Raw genomic sequence first — 18351 nt, 5'->3', positions numbered from 1 at the left:
CAAACCTGTGTCCTTCCCAAATTGTAGTGTGGCTCACCTGCCAGGTTCCTCTGACCTGAAGAACCACGCCACCCTCCTTTGCCACTTTGGGAAAGCACTGAGGTTTGAAACACAGATGCGCGACTGCATGTCTTAAATTGTACTGCGTTCCATGGGTGATACAGCTTGGGGGTCTAAAATAGCAAGGCAGAAAATCTGTCATCAAAATGTCTGTGAAATGCTGAAGCTTCCTGGCCCAGTTTGAAGAAAAAACAAAACAAAACCAAACCAAAAAACTCGCACGATCCTAGGATGGCTAAATTTCAGTTGCTACCTCACAGCAGGTAAGCTGTCCCCTCCACCTGTGTTCCCAGGGCCCCGGACTAATGGATAGTAAATTGAAAGTTGTATCTCTAGCCCCTTATAAAGAAAGCATCTCGCTAATGCTGTAATCATTCTGCAGCCTAACAACAGCGGAAGTCATGCCATAACAAATGCCCGGTTACTAACGGCAACATTGATTTCTGCAATCAGCCATTAAGGCTGGAAAATGAAAGGCGGTTTGAGGCACCTCGAGGCTGCGTCGCTCTCTGTTAAGGAGGCGGCAGCTCACTGTGGAGGGTCATTTTTAAAAAGTTTTTTCTTCTCTTTTTTCCCCCTTCTGGGTTTCGATAAATATTTCCATATTGGAGGCAATCCACGGCTGCAGTTACTAAGCGGATGCCAGTTTCGTTCTGTCGTTATTGTCATGCTTCAGTCCACCCTCTTCCAGGACAAAATTAGTGCTAAAATAAAGTGGTGGCCTGCCGGCTGATGACCAACCAGTAAAGAATTGTTAACGCACATGAATGTGACCTGCACATTCCGGAGATTCCAACAGCACTTAGTGCCGCGCTGCTTCAACACCCGCCAATCACGCTGTGTGCTCTGCAGCCCTACACTCGCGTGGGATTGATTTTTGGTGAGACACTCGGAGAGTCCAAGAGGACCCTGAGTGCCTCGGAGGGAGGGGAGGGCCGCTCCGCTCCCTGGAGCAGACTAGACGCTAGGGCAGGGTTTTCAAGTTTCACCACCTGACAGCTACAACTGTGACAAGGGACCTCTGTGCGGAGGCAGCCAAGTGCCAGGCATCCCACTGTCACCAGGGGCTATTTCCGGCCTCCCGTGAAGAGGTCCCCTCTTCTGGGAAGTGTCGTCTTGATGTTTTGGATTGGGGACCTTTAAGGAGCAGAAAGCAGAGAGCAAAGCGGCTGGCCCAGGTTTTGGGGTGATGTGGAGGTAGCCTTGACAGTTGTCCACCCCTCTCGCAGACCTGCGGAAATGCAGAGGTCTCGGCAGAATATGCGGCACCAAATGCTCTGCTCACTGATGACATGTGTTCCATGTTTCTCTCACCTTCTGGCCAAGTGATAGCCTTATGCTATTCCTATCTCTGTTGTTTCCGTATCTAAATTCTCTGTGGTTTCCGTGTCTAAATACTCTGTTGAAAAAAACCCATTTTGCTTAAAAGAACCAAGGGGGCTTAGGACTCAAAGGAGAATTTCACTGGAGTTGTGGTCAGCGTCTCACTTTTATTTCCCCCATTGAAGTATTTTACAATTGTGAAGACTGAGTCTTTCATTTCTGGTTGACTTCTTTGTTTTCTTCATATTCAAATTAGACCCTTTCATAATTTTCTGGCTAAGTAAGAAAATGGATGGCATGCCAATATAGAGCCCAAGTCAGCTGCAGGCTGGGGCACTGAGGTTTTCCTGGGATTAGGACCTTTAACCAAATCTGGGTAGCCTTCCCTCTATTTCCAACAAGTATGACTTGTACAAAGTGCGATTAAAATAAGCATTTAAATAAAAATTTTGACACAATAGGTATTTTGTTATTACCTGGTAGAGAGAAACCTGCAGGTTGAAGGGGAGGAAAAAAATCTTTAAGCCCTTAAGTAAAGAAAGAAGTACTTATTAAGGCTTCTATTAAGAAATGACTGCAAAACACGGTTTTACAAATTTCTCAGACGGCATAACAATGTCGCAAAACTTAATTTGCATCACTTGATTCTTTTTTTGTTGGAAACTGGGTCAGTAGGGCCTGAGAAACTATTTTTTCAGATCTTAACCAATGAATTCTTCTTTATAAATCGCTGCTCTTAACATGATAGTAGTTGTGAATTCATCATAAAAACCCTTTTTACAGAGAGCCTCTTAGAACCAATCTCCAGAAGAAGGCTTACAATGACTGGCAGAGGCGTCCTTTGTTATCTGATGTAATTCTTTGCAAAGGAGGATTGGGAACCGAGTGGCTGTTTAAAAATGTCTTGCTCAGACCGAGTCGAAGAAGGGGTCAAGTTTGCAATCAAACAGTTATTGCCGAGATGGGCGACTGTCACTGGCTAGGCTAATGTGGGATGCAGCTGTTTGTTATGTGAGCAAAAGAATGTTTGAATCAGTGAGCATGTGAAAATGGTTGCAGTGAACCAGAAAACGCGTTTGTTCTTGGCCCCAAACTGCTGAGAACCAAGCTTCAAATCAACTGCGCAAACTAGGACCTTTGACAAATTGAGAGTCATATTTTCTAACAGAAAACGGACAAAACTAGTCGCACAGACCACTTCCTCATCTTTCCCCTTTGTTTTGTAGCTGTTGTTTATTTGACTTACCAGCGATTTCACACGGTAGTGGAGGTCATTTCTGCCTCCATGTACAATGTAAGGGAAGACGATTTGGAAGCAGCAGCTTATAAATGTTACTCTTTTATGACATTTAGAAAGCCGGCGGCTGTTTGGAGCTCCCTCACTTCTGGCTCGCATGCAAACGCTCTGGTGGCGTTGATCTCTGTGTCTCTCCCTCAAACCTCAGCTGACATTCTGCTGGGATCCGAGGACCAAAGTTCTGATTCTTTCGAGTTCGCTTGGAATAATTAAAACTTAATGTACTAAGAAACGACACTGTTCATTATATCCAGCAGGGCACTTACCTTCTGCAGTCCTGTAACTTGGGAGAGGGGCTAATTGCGGTGTCGGTGGTGGGAAAGGGGTAAGTGAATGCGTTGACCCTCTCTCTGTTCATTAAATAAAGTCGGCCAAGTTCCTTGATCAATGGGTGGCCAGGGAGCGACGCACGAAGAAAACGCCCTTAACTCTGTTACTGCTGATGTCACACTCTGAGGGGTCAGGCCTGGTGTGATCCGCGGGGCTCGCAGCCCTGCGGCTCTCCTGTCGCTGCCTGAGCTGCGCTCCTGAAATGCGGGGTCTGCGTCCTGGACTGGGCTTCTGACCTTAACCCCGGCCTCCCTCGTCCAGGTCCTGCATGTACGTCAGCTGGTAGTGACACGCTCTGTGTTCTTTCTTCTCCATCCTCTTCTCACAGGGCCCCTCCTCCCTGCCCCCCCCCCCAGTGGTAATCACCGCCGCCCCACACAAACACATGCAGGCATCCACAAGCGGGGTGGGGCGGGAGGGGGGGAAGAAAAGGAAGAAGAAAAAATTTAAGTCTGAGGATTAAGATCTTCATTTTTTTTCTTTTTTTGCTTGTGCATTCCAATTGTTCTTAAAATATTTGGCAATGTCAATTAGTAACTGAGCAGAGTTAGCTGATGAACACAATTTTCCAGTAGACTGAGCACCCTATTGTTGCCGAGCGAACAGCAGATTTCTGAGGTCATTATCATTCGCTGGTTGCTTGGCCCAGCTGCTTCCTGCAGCAAAAGCCAAACTTTATACTGGAGCTCGGGGATGGCTGCAGCAACAGGGGGCTGGCTGCAGGAGGGGCGGCTGCCCAGCCCAGACTCAGCACAGGAAGCTGGAAGGGAGAGTTTCCAGGCCCTTCCAGGAAAACCTGCCTCGCAGGCTTCTCCTCTGGTCAGGCTGGTCTTGTCCAAGCACCTTGCGCCTCCAGGCAGGGGATTAAAAGGACCAGGGGACGCCCCCTCCCACCCCCCAGGCGGGTGCTGTGGCAGCTAATCTCTTGGCTGAGCACAATTTTGGAAGACAATAATCCCATTTACAAATGCACTTAAAATTTGTTACCCAGTCTGTTACAGCGGTTCTATGTTCCCCTATAGATAGACTCCTTCATTTTTATGAAACAGAAAAAGGAAAGGAAAACAAATCATTCCCTTAAAGATGAAATCAGTAACTTGAAATTAGTAAACTTGGGGTGACAAACGAGGAAGAGTATTTCATTTCCCAGAGGGACCTTTCGAGCAGATAATGGTCTGAAGTTCCCTGCAAATCAAACGCCTGTGGAAGGCTCCCTTTTCCTGCCCCCCTCCTGGCTCATGCCCCCACCCCCTGATCTGGGAGCTGCTGGTTCAGTGAGATGAAAAGCTGCACTTTTTTAAAGTTCAGCTGTTAAAACCCAGTGCCCTGTGCAGCTCTTCGTCCGGGTCTGGAAGTGTGTGCGGGCGGCCGACGGGCTGGTACACAGGGAGGCTGCTGGGCCTGTGTGCCCAGGCTGGGCCCTGGCAGACGGGGGGTGGGGGCCTGACTCCTGGGGAGGTTCTGTCATCTTCCCCTGGGCCTGTGGCTCCTGCACACTGGGTCCTGTTGCTGGAACTGGGCTAGAGAAGCCCTCAGATGCTGAGTCACACCTCCCTGTCCTGGGAGCCGGACACCTACTCCTTTTTCTAAGCATCTATTCGCTCGTGTGCTTTGATGATCTCGGAGAGACCATAATTGGGGAACACTCAGTACCACTCTGGGGCTGTTGCCGTCTCTCAGCTCTACACCCCACTCCAACGGGGCTGCCCCACGCTATTACTGAGTCTTTCAGAGGCAGGAATTATACTGGCTGGAAGTCTTCACATTGGGAGTTTGACGTAAAAGGCCCGAAGCAAAGCCTCCTCCACCTTCTTGTAGGGTCCAGACACCGTTCTGTGGCCGAGGAATTCGATTCCTGGCCACAGTGTCACCTTCCTGTAGCCCCTCTGCCTCCCTCTGCCCAGCCTCAGGATGTGCGTAGGTGGCCGTGTGGCCCTCCAGGCGCCTGCCCAGAAAGCTCCAAGAAGCCCTCCTGTACTGTGTTGACGCGAGCACCAGAAGCGCTCATTTAAATCTAAATTGAATGGTGGTGTGAAGGACGAAGATGAGCTGAGGACACGGTCCAGTGGGTGAGGCCAACAACCCAGCAGTCTGTCTTCCAAGCCGAGCCTGGGACTGTGTGTGCCCCACGGACCCAAGTGGGAGGTTCTGGGCTCAGGCCTTGGCCACCACCGCGGGCCAGTGGGGCTGCAATTAGCGTGTGCTTTGCACAGGGCCACAGAGTGGCCGCCTCTAGGTCATGTGGCCAAAAGCAGGTCCGTGAGCTCCCAGGGCCCACCTTTCACGCACTTGATTGCTGTGCCTTTAGGTCACTGGGGATGCTGGTGGCTGCTTCTGGTTGGGGGGCAGCCCAAGCTTGGGGTCCTCCTGCTCACCCAAGTCCCTTCATCGGTGTTAAGCTTGAGCCCTGCTCATGGGAGTAGCCTCCTGAGCCGGTAAGGCACGAAGGCTTCCTTGCCTAACACATATCAGCTGTTTCCTACGTCTCCTGTCTCTGCGAGGAGGTTCTGGTAGGTGGCCCTGGTGTCTCAAAAGGGGTTGCAGGGGCAAGCTTTCACAAGCCCCTGTTTTACTGGCCCCCAAGAGTCTACTGGATTCCGGAGGGCAGCTGTGGGGACACTTGGAGCTCCTGAGATGCAGAGCAGAGGGGACGCTGGGAAGGAGCTGTGCGGGCTGCGTTTTGCACGTTCTGAGCCGGTGGGGTCAGCCGAGTGCTCAGCTTGCCCCTTTAACTGCCGAGCTGTTTTGGAGTGTTGATGGTGGGGGTGGAGAAACACCTGCAGAGACCCGGAGATTGGATTTGTGCAAACGTCCCAAATTCGTGATGACTGGGCTGGAACCTTTGCCATCTGCGACCCTTGGGCCTGCTTGCTGCCCTTCTGGGTTTCTCGCCCCCCTCTGCCTCCCTGTCCTCTGTTGGCATCTGACAGGCTGGTCCCCCCACCCTTGTGGACTAGGCTGGCAGGGGCAGGCAGGAGGAGGGGCTCAGCGAGGCTTACCATGCAGAATGGAGAGGGGGCTCTCCAGCAGGGTGTGGGCATTTGGTGGGGGCTGTCAGATCTCCCCGGGAGCTGAGCATTGCAGCAGCTGAGAGGAGCCATGGGTCCCCCTTGCCTTTTCCTGGCAGGACGGGGCGGCAGCAACATTTACTTAAGCTGTGGAGGTTGGCACCAGTGCCACCAGGCACCATCTGGAAAGGCCTTCTCAGAAAGCATGGGCTCTCCTAGATAGCTCAGGGGAACAGGACTTGGGCAGAGCTGCGGGGCTTTTTTCTTGAGCAGAACCTGAGCATCCAGGCACCCTGAGCAGGGCTGGGGGTCTTCTGGGAACCACACAGCTAAAACAGGCTCCCCTCCGGTTTGCACATAGCTTTTCTTTCTGCCAGACCTCGCCAGCTCATTCTGAGCCAGGTCTGGTTGGTTTGGCTTTGTCAGGAAGTGCTCCCTTTCCTGGGGCTGTATTTCCACTTCTTTATTTTATATTGCGTTTTGCTTACTGTTTCCACCTAAGTCCTGGTATGTCGTGGGCGCAAAGGTGGGAGCCAGCCAGGGCTGTTCCGGTTAGTCCATGGTACGGCCCTGGCGTAGCAGGGTTTTAGCATAATGTGAGAAATGAATGTTGTGCCTCTGCAAGGTGCTGGGGACACAGCATTGGGAACTGGGTGGCTTGGCTTGTGACAAACAAGGCCGAGCTAAGCAGAGATTTGTCACCGTCCTTTCCCTGGTCCACGTCTCCAGTAAAGGCTGCAGAGCCCCAGCAGTGTGTGGCTGTGCGCTCCCTGCAGCTGGCTGACGGTGGGCCAAGGCACAAAGCGGGCTGTGCCCAGGCTGGGGTGGCTGGGCGGAATTCAGGAGCTCAGCTCAGGGCCTTTTCCCCCCAGGGAAGGTTGTCCAGGGCCTGGCTTCTCATGGGCCCCATTTCTTCGTTGTTGTGAGCCTGGGGCTTTTGTGTGACACGTGGCATGTGTCTGAGAAAAATGACAAGCACAGCGCAAGCTGACTCCTTGGCTGGGCTGCCCACTGTGCCACACAATGGGGGGGCTTGCTCTCCTCTTGGGGGTGCCAGCCCAGAGCTGTCAGGAGTGGGTGATGGGGTTTGGTGCTTAATGCTCGGCCACTTGCTTTCAAGGCAGGGCAGAGGGTTGTTTTCCAGCTTTTCCTGGGAAGCAGGGCACACTTTGGGAAACGTCGATATGTTTTACTTCGTGCCTTGGTCCAGAACATTCCACAGAGGAATCCATTTTTTCTCTTGCTGAGAAAACTTGCTGGACCAGAGTTTAGGCAGATGCATGTTTCTTTCTTTTGTTTGACTGTAGTTCGAAAGCCATTTGACGTCCGGTGGAGCAGGTCCCACCATGGTGCCCTTTTCTCTTCATTAAAATCATGTCCTGAAGCTCCTCACTTAGCTTGCCGTCCGGTGTGTGGACACCCTCGGCTGTCTGCAATCATCTTGAGAGGCATTCTGGAAAATTTCCAACTTGCTTATGTTTAGTTGGTCATAAAATGTGTGCATGGTTGTTTCCTTGAAGACCAAGACGGATCATCTTTCTCTTCATGGCCAAATATATTTTGGTCGATATGTTGCTATAGTAGCTGTTTTAATTTTGTGATTTGCCCTGAAAAATGGAAGCGATCCCTCAGCAAAGCTGCTGTGTGACATGAACGACTTCCTGTTGGCAGGGTTGTGCCCTTCCCCAGCTGGGGCCTGGCCCCTCCCCCTGGGAATATCCTTGACCACTGACCCCCTCCTAGGGGATGTTTACTGCCTTTGTTGCTATTGTTGTTGTTTAATAAGTTATTTTTTTCTTACTGTAATTCTTGTTCATCTTGGGCATTTAGAAAATACAGATAAATAGCAATAATTAAAAATACAAGTGTGCCCACCAGCACTCAGCGATGACCACTCTGAACTTTTTAGTACATAACTCCCAGTCCCTTTCGTGCACCTAAAATCTATTGAACGAAAAAGGATCATGCTGCACCAACTCTGCTTAAATATATAGTTTCTACTTAAATATATAAGGTCTGACATTTAAGTTCGTGAACTTGTTGCAACAATGTTGCTAACCTTTTTTGATACCAGAGGGATTATTCATTATGAATTTGTACCAACTGCACAAACAGTTAACAAAGTTTACTAGCTGGAAGTGCTGAAAAGGCTGCATGAAAAAGTTAGACGATCTGAACTTTTCGCCAACAACTCGTGGCTTTTGTGTCACAACAATGCACCAGCTCACACGGCACTGTCTGTGAGGGAGTTTTTAGCCAGTAAACAAATAACTGTATTGGAACATCCTCCCTACTCACCTGATCTGGCTCCCAATGACTTCTTTCTTTACCTGAAGACAAAATATTGAAAGGAAGACATATTCATGACATTCAGGACATCAAGGATAATACGACAGCTCTGATGGCCATTCCAGAAAGAGTTCCAAAATTGCTTTGAAGGGTGGACTAGGTGCTGGCGTCGGTGCATAGCTTCCCAAGGGGAGTACTTTGAAGGTGACCATAGTGATATTTAGCAGTGAGGTGTGTAGCACTTCTTCTAGGATTAGTTTGCGAACTTAATTGTCAGACCTTGTATGTCATGTATTTTTGTCATTGAATGTTCTGTCACAGGATCAGCAAACGTTTTTTCTGTAAAGGGCCAGATAATAAATTTTTTAGGCTTTTGCAGGTCATGTCTCCATCAAAAGCCATAGATAAAAGGGCGTCATGTGTTTCAGTAAAACTTTATTTAGAAAAACAGGTGACAGGCAGATTTGGCCCTGGCAGGATGGGCTGTCTTTTGCAGAGTCCTGCTCTAAACTAACAACTGTGCTCTTTAGATAAACCTTCACACAGAAGGTTTATCTTTAGATAAACCTTAGAGTATATAGAAATACAGAGGAGCAAAGGAAAAAATCTGCATCAGTAAACCGATTTAGCCAAACCCCTACCGCTAAGCATGATGGGACTTGCTTTGGTTTTTATTTCTTCACCGGAACCTCTGATCATCTGCACACTTGTTTCCTGAGGTGCGGCTCCTGGTGGCAGGCGGGCAGTGCGGGAGTGTTTGCCGCACGCCAGCGGGTTCCTCCTCAGGGCTCCCTTCTATCTAGCTGCTGGGTGACGCATTTGTCCCTTCATAGGCTCTTCATTACAAACTCACTGGTTTCTTCATTCATTAAGTCACTAATTCATTCATTCAAGGACAGGATGCTCTCTGAGTGGGTTCTCAACACCCAGCACGAGGCACAGGGACACAAAGTTCAATGGAGACACGTGGCCGCCTCCGGAAGTTCAGAGCCTGGGGAGCCTGGACCGTCCTTAATGGAGTGACACTGACGCACAGGAGGGCTGACCCAGGGCCTGGAAGGGTGAAGGAACTTCCTTGGTCACCTGAGGAAGGTGACTCCAGGGAAGCAAACGCCCGGCTCGGCCTCTGGCTAGCTGTCCCCTCGCCCTGCTCTGAGCCAGAGTGGACATCGCTTTCTTCCTGGGGGAGGCAGGCCCCTGAAGCTGGGAAGGGAGCAGGATGGAACACTGGGGGGCTCGGAGCTTTGCGGCACATGTGGCTGGCCAGGCAGCCTACCACAGCACGTGGCGCTGCCCTGAGCAGGCGCAGTGGGCGCTCCACACAGGGCGTGAGGGCAGGCTCCAGGCTTACCTCGCTGGCCCCGCGCACCCAGCCCCTCCCTAGGGGCCCCTGGTGGCCCACACAGGACGGGGGCCCAGAAGCAGGGCCTGCTGGGTCTGGCTCACTTCCTGTGCCAGCCTGCCTGAGACTCCATTTCCCTCGGCCCTTTTAGCGTCGCTTATGTGCTGCCCTTGCAGCAGGCCCTGGGAGGTGGCAGGCGTGGGGACACGAGGCAGAGGCTCGCTGGTACCCGCCACCTGGAAGCATCCAGACGGGCTCTGAGCTCTTTGTGTCACGCCTTGTGGCATCAACACTGAAACAAGCAGCCACTTCACACTGGCCTGGCCAAGCAGGAAGCTCTGGGCTGTCACTCCACCCTGGGCACACCCATGACAGGCGCCCAGGAAAGTGCAGCTCAGCTGGGGGCGGAGTCTGCTGTCATCGGGGAGGGACCAGCAGGTTCGGGTTGCCAGGAGCCAGATGGGAGCCCTCCTGTGACTGTGCGTCTGTCTGCGTGTTGTCGTGCTGCGATATGAAGGTACCCTTGTGAGAGTGGTTGTGCTGTTCTGGCGCGTGGGTGAGTATCTGCAAGGGGCTCCAGTGTTTGGATGTAGGTTGCTGAGGGCACATGTGTGGCGTGTGCTTGTGTGTGTGTGTGTGTACGTGTGTGTTGGGTGTGTTTGAGCTGCGGCTGTTTTGCTTTGGAAGTGGCTGTGCACGCACGGGGTACACTTATTTATGGAGGTGTTCACGGGTGAGGGTGGGCCGGGAGGTGACTGTCGGCACGTGCCTCTGAGTCATGGGGTGTGCGTTGGGATGTGGTGTTGGGGTTCACAGAGGTGTGTTTGTGGCTGTGTGCCTGTTTGCCTGTTCACATGTGTTCATCAGGGTGCGTGTGTTGAGATGTAAGTAATGGTGCCAGGCCGTGTGGTGCGCGGTTGGTTGTGTGTGTGGGCACTACAGTGGGCTGTGTTGGTGTTGACGCAGGTGTCAGTGGGATGTGTGTGCTGGCATGTGTGCACCGTGTGTGCCGGCCCCGCCTGTGTTGGGACGGGCAATGCAGGGTCTGATCCCGCCCCCTTTCCCAGACCCTCAGAGCACTGCTGTGGGGTCTCCCGTCCCTGTTTCCAGGGCTGCAAGGTCACTTGGGTTTAGTTGGCCAAGTGCTGTGGCCACCGTGGCATCTAGGGTGCGTACCTGGGGGTTGGAGGGGAGCCTCACTGAGCTCACCACAGGGCAGGCTCCTCAGAACGGTGTTGAGGGCTGTCTGTCTGGTCGAAGCCTGGGCCCCTGAGCAGCTCAGGACCAACGGCGTCTCACGGCCTCTGTGTGCACACGGCCTGGGCCTCGCCCCTTCCTGAAGCTTAAACTCTCTTGCTGCTCGCCACTGCCACTTCGTAAAACCAGAAAGGAAACAGGTCAGGACAGCACGTGCTGGGGCAGGCCAGCCACGGCGGGGGAGAGGGGGGGCATTTTCCTGGAAATCGAGGGAGCAATGAAACCACTGTCAGCCCCACTGGAAGTTTGTGAAGCTGGGTGCTTTGGATCTAGTTGTGCTTTCTGGTTTGTGTTGGAGGAAATGCAATCATCTCCAAGATGTGTGCCCTGGTGGGGGAACCATGGGAGGGTCCTGGAAACTGCGGGGACAGGAAGCCACTGGTGGTGGAGGGTGGTGCCTGGAGGGAGAGCAGGGTCCCCAGCCGGGACTGTTTCTCACCAGGCACAGCAGGCCTGTGGAGGCTGACAGGCCAACTTAGAGAGCTGTGGCCCCTCAGGAAATTGGGGTAGAACCTACCGGAACCCCGAGGGGTGACCCTGGATGGGAGGTGTCTGGTGACGACGGGGGCTGTCAGGGATGGTGGGGCGAGTGGTGCTGCTGCCCAAGGGGGGAGTGGCCACTGTGACAGCTGGCCTCCGTCCCCTCCGTGTTCGAGCTTGCCAGTGACCTCCCACTGCGCGTGGCCTGCAGTCCCTGGCCAGCCAGCCCCAGAGTCGCCCACTCCCCACCCTCACTGCTGAGGTCCACTTCCCTCCTCTCTGTCCTCAGCCAGCCCCGTGTGGCCTTCGCATTGTCCGTCCTGTCGCAGGTGTGGTCTGGACGCTGACTGCCGCGGCTGGTTCCACCTCGTCTTTCAGATCTCGCCTCCCACGTCCCTTCCTTCGGGTGGCCTTTCCATGACCCCCGATAGGAGAGACCCCTTCTCCGGCCTGTCTGAGAGCATTGCTCGTGTTGTCACCTGTGAGGCCTTTGGGACGCTCTGTGTGGCTTCCTGTTTCTGGTTTGCGTGTCCTCTTGTCGCCTCCCCTGCTGGTGCGGCCTCCCCGAGAGCAGGGCCTCTGTGTGTCGGTACTGATCAGCTGCGCCCACCGCAGTGCCTGGCTTGGCACATGGTGGAGCCTCTTGAAAACATGTGGCCCAAGACTCGGAAGAGTTTCCGTGTGAACCGTTTTCGGGTGTGCAGTTCAGTGGCATTAAGTGTCTTCACATCCTTGTGCCACCATCCCCACCATCCACAGGACTTTTTTCATTTTGCAAAACCGAAACCCTTTATGTGTCAATCAGCAACCCCCCCCCAGACTGGCAGCCACCTTCCTGCCTTTTGTCTTGATGATTCTGGGGACTCGAGGTCGGTGCCAGAGGTGTGTCATACAGTGTCTGTCCTGTGTGACTGGCTTATTTTGCTCAGCATTGTGTCCTCTGGGTCCGTCCATTTGGGACAGAATGTCTGTCCTTTTTAAGGCTGAATAATATTCCATTGTGTGCATGGACCACATTTGGTGTTTCCATTCGTTGGTGGCCGGACATTTCCTTTGGCTATTTTAGCAAACACATCTGCGTGAGTGTGTGAAGGCAGGGCCCCGGGCTCTTGCCTCTCTTTGTCCTGCCCACAGGGAAGACTTGTCACTTTGAATCCGTGAAGGTGACTCATTCTGCCCTGTGCCACCGGCCTCTAGCGCCATCTGGGCCACTTTCCTCGACAAAGTGCATGCGTTGGAGTCTGGGACAAGGCACTGAGCATTTTGTGGGAGAGTTCCTGGCACAGGGACAAAGGTTGGCTTCTGGTCAGACCTCGGCCCAGATGCCGCGACTCGGCCGTGGGGGGAGCTGGGGACCCACTTCCTATGGCGCGGTGTTGCCTCCTGTCTCCGTCTGTCCAGGCTACTGTAGAAAATGCTGTAGACTGGTGTCTGAACAACGACGTTTGTCCCCCCAGGCCTGGAGGCTGGATGTCCGAGATCAAGGTGCCGGCAGGTTTGGCGTCTTGAGGGCCGGCTTCCTGCCTCAGGGATGGCTCCTTCCATGAGGAGGGGACAGGGCCTCACTGAGGCCCGTTTCTAAGGACCTAGTCATGGTCGTGAGGCCTGCACCCCCATGGCCTGATCACCTCCCAGAGGCTCTGCCCCAGATACCATCACCATGGGGATATGGTTTCAACATACGGATTTGGGGGGACAAACATTTGGTCTAAGCACGTCTTCACTGGGCCCCCAAAGCAGTGTTGTACATCAAGCCAGTTCTCCAAACATAAACGTGACAGTAAAGAAAGTGGCAGGAGACGCCCGCACAGTGGAGCTTTGTCGGATCCCTGCTGCCCACCCACCGGCTCACAGATAAGCCCTGTCCTCACAGGGCAGTGTTACCAGCCAGGCCTCCTAGCCCTGCCCCACCTCTGACATCACTGGCAAGCCGGGGCCGGTGGAAGCAGGTCCCAAAGCAGGTGTCCGGTGGGTTTAAATTCATCACAGGCAGCCTTGGGCTGATGGATCCACTCGGGGATGGGAGAGGGTCCTCGGGGTGACCAAGGGTGCCAGAGACAGACTGTGGCCACGCTGCAATCTCAGTGCAGGGAACAAATGGGATCAAGCACATTCTGCTTTCCAGGGACTGTCCCCAACCCACCCCACATCTTCCCACATGCTCTTTACTGGAGAAACACACTAGTTAGCTGGTGGGGAAGCCAACTACACCCAGGGGTCACCGGGGAGAAGTGGAATGAAGAAGCACCGTGTGAGAGAGTCATCCGTGCGGTGCCGCTCAGGCTGCCTCCACGCCCTCCTCCCAGTGGGCAGTGGATGGAGGCTCCCAGGGGACTGCTTTCCGTGTGCCGCCGTCCCCCCGCCCCCGCCGGCCCATTGGGACCACCGCCTTCAGCTGCACCCTTTCTTAGTAGGGGGTAGTAAGCCTTTTATTTTGGAACAGTGTTAGACATACAGAGAAGTTGCAAGGATGATACACACAGGACAGCGCCGTGTCCCCACTGCAGCTTCCCCCTAACATTTCTAGGGCATGTTTGTCACAAGGAGTGAGTCCATATTGATACATTATCATTAATTTATTCAGGTTTCCTTAGTTATTACCTAATGTCTTTATCTGTTCTAGGAGCCCATCCGAGACACCACATTACGTTTAGGTGTTTTTTGAATAAACTATTATTTAGAACAGTTTCAGGTTCACAGCAGAATTGAGCAGGCTGTGCAGAGGGTCCCACGTCCCCCTGCCCAGGCCCCGCCTCCCCCACGTGGGCATCCTGGTTGTCCTGTCTCCCTGGTCTTCTCTGGGCTGGGACAGTTTCTCCCACGTCCCTTGTTTTTGGGGACTGCGTTTCGGGGAGGACCATTCGGGTTTTGCAGGCTGCCGTTCAGGTTGGATTTGCCTGAGGTCTCCCTTGGGTTGGACTGGGGTTACGGGTAATTGAGGGGTAGACCACAGAGGTGGAGTGCCATTCTCATCACAGTATATCAAGGGCGCATGCTGTCACCTGCCTTATCACTTGGTGTTGACCTTGGCCGCCTGGCTGAGGTTGTGTTTGGCAGGTTTCTACAGGGGAAAGCAACATCCCTTTCAAAGCAGGTGAGTAGGCCGGCCCAGCTACGTAATTTGCAGGGCTCAGTGCAAAGTGAAAAGGTGGGGTCCATTGTTCCAAATTCTTAAGAATGAAAAGGTAGCGATAAGAGAACATTCCACCAAAGTCAGGGGCCTCTAAGTGCAGGCCCTGTGTGACTGCACCGGTGACTTCATCCGGTGACTCCATCCAGCGACCCCGTTTGGAGGACTGTTGCCGTGTCCCCTGGTGGCCCCAGAGCCCTGGCCCGCGGTCTTTGACCCCTGGGCAGCTGGAGGGGGCTTGGCTGGGGAGGGTAAGAGGGACCCAGGGTGGGGGTAGCAGCAGCGTGGACAGAGCATGTCAGCATGTCACAGGTGTCTGCAGGTCCTGCTAAGTCTCCTGCCCGAGAGCATGAAAACGGTGAGCTGAGCCCCCCAAGCTGTGCCTGGACAGAGAGAGAGCAGTCAGGGTGTGCGCGAGGCAGAAGTTGGTAACAGAGAAGCTCCATAGTTTTTTAAAATAGGCTGCCTTTATGGGGGGGGAGCACTTTTTCTCAGCGCCCAGAGCAGTACTTTCCTCCGTGGAGCACCTTGGAATCTCTTATTTACAAAATGCACAATGAGCCCGTGTACGCCGGGCAGACCAGGGCGGTTGGACATGACACCTGGTGATGGCTTCCCCTCTCCTTGCGGCTGGTGCGTTTGGAGAGACGAGCACCGGCTCCTGGTCTCAGGTGCATACCTGTGGGAGCCCCCGCAACAGCACCAGTGCAGCTGCCAGCGCCTCTGCTGGCTGGTCCTCACCCAGCTGTTCAGAGAGGGCGGATGTCTCTGAGCCCTATGGCGTGGAGTTGGCCTGCGGTGGTGAGGTAAGCGTTTGAACGCTGTCGGTCAGCGTCTCCATGCAAATGTCGGCACTGCGCTCCGGGAGCGCCCTGTCGGAGGGCGCGCGGCATCCACGGCTGTGTAATTATGTGGACTTGCACACATAACACTGCCGTCCCGAACAGCGCCTGCTATCTCACCACCACGCTGCCCGGGGACGTGCCGCCGTCGCTGGAGAGCGATTATGTAAACACGGTGTGCCATCTCGAAAGTGAGCAATGGAGTTGAGCACTTGTTGCAGAAATTAGTAAGTGGCTGCTTCCCCGTGATAGAGGAGTCTCCCTGCGAGAACCCGTCGTCCAGCGTGGTGATGGATAAATGCGCCCGCAGGCACAGGTGACGTAGGGCGAGTCAGCCTTTTCTCTATCGATATAATCAAACGGACAATTATAGTCCGTGCCCTTAGCTCTGAACTTGACTAACATGAAATCATCACAGATGTATCTTTCTCCTTCTCCTTCCCTGTCAGAATCTTATCCAGCCTCAGAGGCTTGCACGTAGGGTGGGGTTGTTGGCGGTTCCTGGAACTGCCCTCGCTGTCCCCCTCCCCAGCCTTTGCAGCTGCCCTCCCTGCACTCAGCTCTGTCAGGCGCCTACGGCACTACCCACAGGTGTCCGCCTAGCCTTGGTTCCAGTGCCATCCTCCCTGGCGACCCTTTCTGTCCATCCCTGTCCATCCTGCTGCCCTCCCTGGACACTTAACCTGCTGCCCTCCATTCCTGTCACTGTCCGTCTCCTCTCTGGAGGGCTATCCGTGGAGTCAGGCAGACCAGGGCCCAAGTGTCAGTCCTACCAAGGGCCATGTGTGTGACCTTGAACCTCAGACGTCCCATCTGTGAAATGTGAAATGTTCGTTTGTGCTTTGTGGGGTTGTCAGGACGAGATGTAGATCACGGGTCTGATACAGCAGGTGCTCATCACATATTTGTTGACAAGCATGGGGGGTGCTGCCGAGTCTGTCAACCTCTAGACTGCAGGAAAAAAGGCACAGCGGGACAAGGTGTCGGGACAGTCACCCCGTCTGGCCGGGAGCATGTTGCAGCAAAAGTAGGTGACTCTGGAAAGGGAGACGAGGGCCAGGTTGTGTTAGCAGGTAAGGACGGTATCCCGCAGGCACTGCAGCTCATGGGTGTGTGTGTGTGTGTGTGATGACGGAGGATTGCAGCAGGACTACGCGGAGCAGTGTGTGGGGCTCCTGCCGCCCTGCGCAGGGTCCTGGGTCTGCATGGTGGTCCCCCCCCAGCAGATGTTTCGAGAGCTCCTGGGTCCCAGGGAGCGGCTTGGCCTGGCCCTGGGTGAGCCTGTCTCTGTCCCTCCTCGTCACTCCGTCGGGTCAGGGTGCTGCCACGCAGCCAGGACGTGCCACAGCAAAGCGTGGGGTGGTGCCTTAGAGCAGGTTGGGTTTTCTCGTACTGTGAACATTGATTACTATTAATTAAGGTTGATATTTACAATCAGAGAGTACAGGAACGGATCATTTTTTATTAATTACTATTCCAGATTCATCATTAGTCATCATCAAAATACTCAGACAGTGGACAGGGGCTGGGTTTTTAAAACCAAGTGAATGACTAAATTATACTCCATCGTGTGGGATCTGTGTTCTCCGTCACCTCTCTCTTTCCTGGTTTTCCCTGTTGTCACCTAAACTGGTCTCAGCTTCCTGCCATTTCTCTGATCCTCGCCTCTCTCCCATCCCTCATCTGTTTCTTCCCTTTTTGTTTTAATTGGGATAAAATTGGGCTATGCCATTGCATTCGTCTCAGGTGTACACGTACCGTGTAACTGTGTTCCCTGCAGAGTGGACAGCACAGTAAGTCTAGTTACTGTCCGTCCCACACCGATGACCCCTTCCGTCCATTTTGCCCTGCTCTGGCGACCACCAGTTTGTTCTCTGTATCTATGAGTCTGTTTCTGTTCTGTTTGTTCTGTTTGTCAGATTCCACACATAAGTGAGGTCACATGGTGTTTGTCTGTCTGACTCACATCCATCCATGCTGTTGTAAATGGCGGGACTTCCTCTTTTGTGGCCGAGTGGTTCTCCACTGTATGCCCACCCTCCCTTCTGTCCTCCCTCCCTCCCTTGCGTTCTTTTCCTCACCATGAGTGACACATCTGGAGATTCTACAACTTGCTCCTGAATTTCCGCCGTGTGGCTTAAGGTCATCTTCCATCGTGGCTGAGCGCTGGCTTCCTGCTCTGCGTGTCAGCGCAGGAGGACCATGGAGTGGGTATGTCATGGTGCGGTGTTCTGCTTATAGCCATTCCCCAGCTGGTGGATCTGTCAGGTATCACAGGGGGCCTGGGTGCCCTCTGGGGTGTGTGGGAGCAGCTCCCAGCCTCTTACATCGTCCCTGTCCTTGGGTCCCCCGCACGGCGCAGCACTGCACCACGCTGGTGAGGGTCCCCTCCTGGAACGCTGTCTGCTCCCCGTCTTCCCATGCTCAGATGTGCCCACTCTTCCAGACGCTTAAAACAGATCTGCTTCCTCTTCTGAAATGTCCCTAGGAACTTGTCACTTTATTGCGAAGTCCGTTTGGTGGTTTTACTCTGAATTTTGAGTCTATACAACAGGGATCGAACTCCCCCAGGTGCGTGATGAGGGAGGGACGAGCTTGTGGGCTGTTCCTTGTGTTGGTGGCGGGGGAGGGGGGGAGTGGCAGCTCAGGCTCTGGCTCCTCCTGGGGGCGGAGGTGTTTCCTGGGCTGCCCCTGCCTTCTCTCCCTGCGGGGACTGGCCGCCCTCCCTGGGACCAGAGGGGCGTGAGTGTCTCCTGTGGGAGGCACAGGGAGCCGTTTGCTCCACAGCGACTCTGGCCCTGTGTGCTCTGGTCCTCAGCGTCCTGGCGTTTGGAGTGAGATAGATTGAATGCATGGGCCCTGGCCCTCCGTGTAGGAGCTCTTCTTCAAGTAGGTAAACAATTGTGGGTGGTTTAATTTGTCTGTTATGGTGTCCGTGGATTTCCTCAGCGGGAGAATGATGGTACAGTGTGGGTGCTCACCGCACAGAACTC

General features: G+C 53.7%; 1 protein-coding gene across 8 annotated transcripts in view; it reads left to right on the top strand.

Moving 5' to 3' along the window:
• ZNF536 (zinc finger protein 536) overlaps positions 1-18351 on the top strand; it is a 378875-nt gene that overhangs the window by 179986 nt on the left and 180538 nt on the right. The window lies entirely within an intron of this gene.

Source organism: Rhinolophus ferrumequinum, chromosome 15 (assembly GCF_004115265.2).
Source record: "Rhinolophus ferrumequinum isolate MPI-CBG mRhiFer1 chromosome 15, mRhiFer1_v1.p, whole genome shotgun sequence".
NCBI classification, from domain to species: Eukaryota; Metazoa; Chordata; class Mammalia; order Chiroptera; family Rhinolophidae; genus Rhinolophus; species Rhinolophus ferrumequinum.
The sequence above is the reverse complement of the archived record's forward strand: the minus strand, read 5'-3'. Positions and strand labels throughout refer to the sequence as shown.